The sequence below is a fragment of the Amblyomma americanum genome, chromosome 1, assembly GCF_052857255.1.
Source record: "Amblyomma americanum isolate KBUSLIRL-KWMA chromosome 1, ASM5285725v1, whole genome shotgun sequence".
Taxonomy (NCBI): domain Eukaryota; kingdom Metazoa; phylum Arthropoda; class Arachnida; order Ixodida; family Ixodidae; genus Amblyomma; species Amblyomma americanum.
In genome coordinates, this window is record NC_135497.1 from 25,426,758 (window position 1) to 25,435,244 (window position 8,487).

Sequence of the window (8,487 nt, forward strand, 5' to 3'; positions counted from 1 at the left end):
GTGCTCACGAGAGTACCATTCCTGCACACATTCAAAGCTACAATAACAAGGCTTATTTCAGTTCTTTGAAATGTGCTAAGCATTGTTGCATGGTGGTTGGCTCTGCAATACTGACGTTGCCCTGTTTCTGAGAGTCCTGTAGTATCAATGGAACTGTTTACCTGTCAAGGCAAAGACCGCATTTAATTTGAACCCATTCCTCTACTCCTCGGATTGAATGAAATGGCTGTTGCTGCTTGCATTAGCAGATTCCCCGATTTCCAGCAGCGCCTAATTCTGTTCTTGCCCGCTGCGCATGCGTGAATCAGGAGTGTTGCATTTTTCTTTTCTTCTGCGGTGTAGTACGCTGTATAAAAAGTGCTAACCTAGCATTGCGGGCTACGGGTAGGCATCTGTGAGGTTATAATATAAGCAAGCATGTCTATTGTTTTAATTTTAAGCAGGCTATTTTATCTTGTGCAATGAGCAATCCAAGCCAGAATGTGAGTCGCCAAGCCCCGACAGTGATTTTTACACTAGAAAGAGAAGCTCTTTGGCAACCAGAAAGTGTGTGAGCTGGTTAGAAGTCAGTGTGCCTGGCAGTCCACAGGTTAGCATAACATTCTGTGCAGACAGTGGGGCAAGCATTGTGATGGCAATTCCAGTGTGCAAGAAAGGTATATGATTCAGGCAGCATTTAATTTATCTGCTCAAATCCAAAGTTTTAAGACTTTCCCCTCGGCACATTAATGGGACAAGAACACATACGACAATTGGCCATACACATTTTCACTCTGTCTACTCTGATCAGCGAGTTTCTATGTTAGCAAAGCGTAAGTGGATTGAAAAAAGTTTTTCCTCAGAAACACTGTTAATAGTTTGAGTCCATATTAATGAGAACTGCACTAATGAGGAATGGCTGTATATGTGAAATTATGGTTATTTTTATTAGTCCTGATGATGCCACAAGCAATTAATCTGTGTTATTTTGAATACGAGACTAAAGAAGTACATTTATCTTGCAAGTTATGAAGATGATTAGAAGGATGTGTTGTATGGCACAGCAGTTTGTTGGTTGAAGAATAGCGATTGGCTTTACCTGACACCACTTAAAACAGCAGACTGCAAAATGAGCCATGTGGAGCAGGTAAAGGTATGTTAGGAACAAAGACTATGGAAAACAACACCACTGCACATAGTAGCAATTCTTGCTCTGTTGTCCTCGTCCCTTAGCGCAGTTTCAACATGCCAACTTACCGCCGGTTCACCCGACAGTACACTCATATCAAGTTTTGTGAAATTTGCAGCAAGCATCAACAGGACAGGAAGCATGGTGTATGCATATCTAGTGCATACTGTGCAGATAGCTTCCTGCCTCATCATAGCTTGGCTCCTATATGTTTATTACCCATAATTACCCGGCAACTACGGCCCTATTTATGCCATTACCATGTGCTGCAAATCACCAAACACATTTTGTACTCTTGCCCTGCTAGATTGTTTTAGCCCATTAAGTTGTTTCATCCAAATTGGCAAGCTTTTAGAAAACATTCCTGCAATAGCCAACTTGCTCTTGTTCTTCACGACATGCAACTTGACTGCAATATCCCCCTCGATGTTTTTTTTCTTGGCTTTGAAAAAGCATGTGATTTGTTTATTTATGTATGGCTTTTTTGTCGTGTTTTAACTTGTATCCAATAGCTCTAAACCGGATCCAAGCTTAAGCAGCCAGCTTTCGGCAGATTTCCCTTGCCAGTTCTTATGCATCCTGCCTTTTCCGGCAATCTTGGACGTCACCCAAGGCATTGCCCTTGTGCCTCAGCTTTTTATTACCTGCATTATGACTTTCCCTTCAGTGTTTTGTTACATGCCTTCACTGATGGCTATATGGGGTCTGCCATCTTGCAATAAATACCTGTGTTTTAGCTCTCCAAAACAACATTTTGCATGCTCTAGAATTGCCTGTTTGCTAATGTTACTAAGAATGCACTAATATTTTTTATTGTCAGCAGAACTACATTTTGCCTAATTATAAGGCCTTACCAAGAAAGGTATATTCACTGTATACTGGTTCAAACACTCAGCCATTCACATGGCTTGCAATGTAGCATGGTCTCACCTCATAATGCTTATACGCCCACCTACAACCTAGGTTATTTACACCATAACATGTACTTAGCATCACCGTCTTCCAAGTTACTTGCGTTCAGAACCCCTGTGTGGCATCACCTTGGGCGTTCTTATGGCACATCGCACAAACCTAACTTAACTAACATCCTAAAATTAGTTCAGACCTGGGCCCTTGTTTTTTTTTCTCAGACTATTGTAGAAGCTCCAATGTCACAGCACCAAAGTGAATCTTCAAATTTCATCATGTCGTACAGAAACTGCAGGATTTTTTAAAGTCTTTACCATCACATAACCAACTAATCTGTTCTGACTCATGGTTCCTTCTGCACTAGCCGCACTAGTACTGTTGTGCCTCAGTTAGCTCATGCCACTGCATTTCACGATTGATTTTTGTTTTTGCCATTAAAGGCTGGAATAGCCTTCCACCTCACAAGGCTTACTAACCTCTTTTCCTTTCAGCTGGTCACTGCAGAAACCTACCCAGTAAATGATGATGTTCATCCACTGATTAAAGTGATTCCCCCAAGGCAGAGAATATTTGTAATAAGGGAGTAAGTACTCATTAAAATCCTCCCATGTTCAGCTACAAGGCCACAAAGAAGAGCTACAAAGCTTTTCTTTGTAGCCATATGGCTGTGCTTGGATGCTAATGGTTGATTACTTCTTATCAGTAAATTACAAACTCATCAAGTTCCTACCTGGCACATCATGTCAAAGCTGACCATGCAAGTATTGTCATTTAGTACTGTTCAGGTATAATAAAAATTAAAATAAATTGTTCTCATGAAGTGCTTAGTCGCTTGCTCAGCTCGGCAAACCAATACAATGCTCTCTTATGCGTAAGAACTTTCCTCACAATCTATTTCAAGTAATATTGGGGCATATTAACTCAATAGTTTTGTCGGACGGTATACAGTTGCATTTATGCTAACTTGCACACTGTGCACAAGCTAGGTCTAGCCAGCTGAACCTGTGCACTGAAAAGCTAAGCATGCATTATAATGCCTATCTGTGTCAGATTTTTCTTGGTTTTTCTCTCTTATTATCTCTTCAGCTAAGCAACACACCGCCTTCATAACTTGGTTCATCATAACAAAACTCAGTGAGAATGCTACGAATGCATGTTTATGCTTGTGACTTTTATATATTCAGGATAGTGTTAATAGGGCCGTTGGTTCATCTTGAACGCAAAAGCCGTCAACTTCATGTTGCAGCAAAGAGACCAGTAAAGACAAAAGCCATCACTGCTTTTCTGAATTATTTCGGCATTCTTCGGCCAAACTTCAAATTGGTCTTTTCCAAATTTCTGATGCCTATCGATGCCTCAATTAATTTCTTTCCTTGAAAACCAGACTGGCAGTGAAATAGGTATATCTTGATGACGATGTTAATAGTCAGCAACTAATAGCACACTCTAAAATTCAACACATGTTGAGTGGTATAAACATCAGTTAACAGTAAGCAATGCTCACTTTTGCTAGCTAGATTGGCAACTGGTCACATTTATATTCAATCAGTCCACATTTTACTAATGAGTGAAAATAACTCTTAAACATTGGTTTAAAGTTGTATCAGAGAACATACGTATATATGCCTGTCACATACTTAAAGGGTTCAATCTTTATTTCATTTTATTGTGCAACATCATAGATCTCATACTGGAAATTCAATTTTACAAATTCTGCTTGAGATGTTTGTGTTTGCTCGAGATAATCACATTATAGGGTCATTCTTTCCCAGCCAAACTTCAAATTGGTCTTTTCCAAATTTCGGATGCCTATCGATGCCTCGATTAATTTCTTTCCTTGAAAACCAGACTGGCAGTGAAATAGGTATATCTTGCTGAAGATGTTAATAGTCAGCAACTAATAGCACACTCTAAAATTCAACACATGTTGAGTGGTGTAAACATCAGTTAACAGTAAGCAATGCTCACTTTTGCTAGCTAGATTGGCAACTGGTCACATTTATATTCAATCAGTCCACATTTTACTAATGAGTGAAAATAACTCTTAAACATTGGTTTAAAGTTGTATCAGAGAACATACGTACATATGCCTGTCACATACTTAAAGGGTTCAATCTTTATTTCATTTTATTGTGCAACATCATAGATCTCATACTGGAAATTCAATTTTACAAATTCTGCTTGAGATGTTTGTGTTTGCTCGAGATAATCACATTATAGGGTCATTCTTTCCCAGCCTAGGCTAGGAGCCATTGCAATGTAAATCCTCCAAACAAATTGGTTATTGCATTTCCTCTACCTGTAATCCACTTTACTGGCTCCCACATCTCATTGCATTATGTTTGTAGTAATGAGAAAGACACATGTATACTTTTATGCAATACCAACACACACACACACACACACACACACACACACACACACACACACACACACACACACACACACACACACACACACACACACACACACACACACACACACACACACACACACACACACACACACACACACACACACACACACGCACGCACGCACGCACGCACACTGATATGCTTGGGTATCGGGACCGAGGCCTTCACCGCATGACGATGAACTCTGCAGACGACGGAGGGAAGCCTTCAGGAGGGTTGATAAACTTGAAGGTTTATTTACATATTTACAACAGAAGCAGGGAAACCAAAAGTCAGAGATGAGGTGCTGTGAAACCAACCAAATTGTGGCTTAAATACAGTGGATATTCCCTAGGCACCTAGCTAGGGAAACCGGTGGCTGATCAAGCGTCCAATGGGCAGACACACTCTTCATAGTCTCCGCCCTAACCCCGTGACCGCTCCGCCCTCACAAACACGTGCACAGGCGATAAGGAATCATGGCGCCTTGAGGTCCTGGAATGCGGTTTCCGACGTGTTGACCAGGTGCATAAGGTCGTTGGCTTTGTAGGCGGTGATCCCCTCCGTGGAAAGATGCGTCCTGACAGTCCCGGTGAATTGCAGAGGGTAAGGTGAATCAGCCGTGTCCGCCCCCGCTTTGTCTGGCCGCGCAGGTGCAAGCGAGCGAGGAGGGTCCGGCGCCTTTGTTCGGGTCTTTCTGCCGGTCCACGTGAGGGCGCAGTTCGGGAGAAATGCCGCATTCGATACTCCGGACGAAGGGATTAGAGGCCTTTCGTCACAGCTCGCCGTCGCCAGGAGCCGTTCCTAATCCTCTTCTCAGGACGACAGCACCTTTGGCCAAACATAGTTCGATGGCGCCTGCCGGGCTCGTCTGTTCCCGCTGTCGGGGCCTCCGATCACCACCACAACAACAACAACACACACACACACACACACACACACACACACACACACACACACACACACACACACACACACACACACACACACACACACACACACACACACACACACACACACACACACACACACACACACACACGCGCGCGCGCGCGCGCGCGCGCGCGCGCGGTGCGCGGTGGCTGAGTGGCTATGGCGCTCGGCTGCTGGCCCGAAAGTCGCGGGTTCGATCCCGGCCGCGGCGGTCGAATTTCGATGGAGGTGAAATTCTAGAGGCCCGTGTGCTGTTCGATGTCAGTGTACGTTAAAGAACCCCAGGTGGTCGAAATTTCCGGAGCCCTCCACTACGGCGTCCCTCATAGCCTGAGCCGCTTTGGGACGTTAAACCCCCATAAAACCAAAACACACACGCACACACACACACAGACTCATATATTGAATAAATAAGCATGTCTTTTACATTAACAGTCAGCTGACTGTAGGTAGCTGGGGGGAGGTTGTTTACATATTAAAGTGTCAACTGTGCAAATGATTAGGAAAGGCTGCAAGTGCAATTGTTTTTTTCTCTGTCAGCAGTGCAAAAACACTGCAGTGTGCAGTTTTGAATAACTGACTAAAAATTTTAAGTATGTAATCTTAACTATTTGAAAAACGTGATTATCCCGGTTATAATTACGGACGATTGATAGCAGCCTGTACTGTGGCCTGACCCGATCGAGAATTCGCAATAAGAATCGCGTCGTTCTGAAATCGTGAGGGTAGCCTATCTTTCAGAGGGGGCAGCCTTCTGTTCTTTTGGCAAATCGCTGACCGTTGTGAAAACATCGCGATCGAACGAGGAGGAGTTCGCGATTGCGATGTGAGGCGTTTGTCTGTCTCTTGGATATAATTGGTCCACATGTCGCTTCCCACAGCATCGCTTCAGATGGTCGGGCTCTCCTGCCATGTTGCAAGGTTTTGTCAAGAATTGGTTCGCGGCCGTTGGAGTCAGCCGCACCGATATCCACGCCATATCACAGCCGACCACGATTAATGTACCTTCAACAAAAATCCCGCAGCAAAAAAAAAAAAAAAAAACGTTGACGCAACGGATGTCTCGAGTACGCCGCAGTTAATACGGGCTGTTCCTACTGCAAGATATCTGCGTGTTTTGCTACAAGCATACATGCCTGTACCGCCGCACGCGATTAGACGACAGGCACTGCCGGGTGCGCCAATCGGAAGGCTGGGACCATCCGCCTTGCTCGCAAGCGCCAAAGTGATGGTACAACACCTTTCCGCCTCACGTCCGCCTGGAGGCCGAAAACGGGCGGCCCGCTCGCGAAGCGGGCCTGGCGGAAGCCGCTCCGAAACGATCGTACGACGCTCCTAAGGAAGCAAAATAAATTTTTTTTAAGCGAAAAGCTTCACTACGGCAGAATTTCGAGCCGTCAGCGGGGCCGAAAATTTGACCTTGAACGTAGCTAGAGGTCAAGCCATGAGCATGGCTGGTGTAGTCAGGTTCGACACCAAGGTGGTCCATAAGGTCAAGGTCAAAGGTCAAAGTCGAGGGCCAAAGTCGAGATGGTGTAATAGCCGCTGGTGTCGCAGCTGTAGCTGACGTCATATAGAAGAGGAGGAACAAGAAGTCGAGGGGTATATATATATATATATATATATATATATATATATATATATATATATATATATATATATATATATATATATATATATATATATATATATATATATATATATATATATATATATATATATATATATATATATATATATATAAGCGCGTATGTGCGCGCTCACTGCCAGACGCCAGGGGCGATGGAGGAAGATGAACATCCTGCCGTAGCCGCCGCGCGCCGAGAAGCTTATGTCGTTTCGATTAAAGCAAGATGTTTAACAAATAAAAAAATGCCTACTACTGTGTGTGTGTGTGTGTGTGTGTGTGTGTGTGTGTGTGTGTGTGTGTGTGTGTGTGTGTGTGTGTGTGTGTGTGTGTGTGTGTGTGTGTGTGTGTGTGTGTGTGTGTGTGTGTGTGTGTGTGTGTGTGTGTGTGTGTGTGTGTGTGTGTGTGTGTGCGTGCATGTGTGTGTGTGTGTGTGTGTGTGTGTGTGTGTGTGTGTGTGTGTCAGTATGGCTCTCTAGGGAAGCCGCCAGTCACGCGACCACAAACGTAGCCAGGGAATGCAGCTTTTCGCTTTCGACCAGGGTTAACCAGAGCTAGACCACCAGCAATTTTTTTCAATGCTTTTAGAGCATTGCCTTATTTATGTTTCCAATCCTGAAGCAGTCCGTTAACATGTCTTCTACTTTTCGTCGCTTCTGAACCACTGTATGCATATTGAGTTGTGCAGCATGCGCCCTCAGTGCGCACTCAGAGGACATGGATAAAAGGAGATAGATTTCATGGTTCCGCTACATATTGCCGAAAAGATGGAAATGTTTAAGTAATGACCTAACGTCCTTATGTTCCGATCGCAGTATTGGATGCTGTTATAGCTAGACTAATTCAGTTTACAGTATAGCTTCGGCAGGTGTTGTAGACCTGCTACAGCCTCTACAACCATTACAGTGCAATGAATGCAACAATGCGCAGGATAATACCAACAGAAAACTCAGGGCCTTCTTAACCACATTCTTAAAGAAAACGCGACAGCATGTGGAAGTTGGCCCTCCCCCAGAATTATAAAGTATCCCCTAAATTTTGGAAGTAGGCCGACACCGGAAAATAGATTACGCTGGACCAAAGTGCGTGGATTAAGGTGGATTAGCGGGTGGTTTAAGTTCGATCACTCGGGATTAGTGAGTGGGTTTAAAATGGATTAGTGGGGATTAGTGGGTGCATTGAGCTGGAATAGTGGGTCGATTTAATATGGCCCCATTTGATAATCCAATGGAAAGTACTCGAACATTCTAGTCCTCAGATTTTCAAATTTGGCGGTGCTGATGACGCCGCGGCCCTCTCGACCAACCCGAGAATTTCGTTACGCAGAAACCGAGTGATTTTTGCAAGACGACAGCCTAAACGATATCGCTTTAAAACTGGCACATTTCGACAAGTCGGCGAGAAAGCTGTGAGCCCTATCTCATCTTGTATATATGCGCTCCCCATATCGCAGTGTT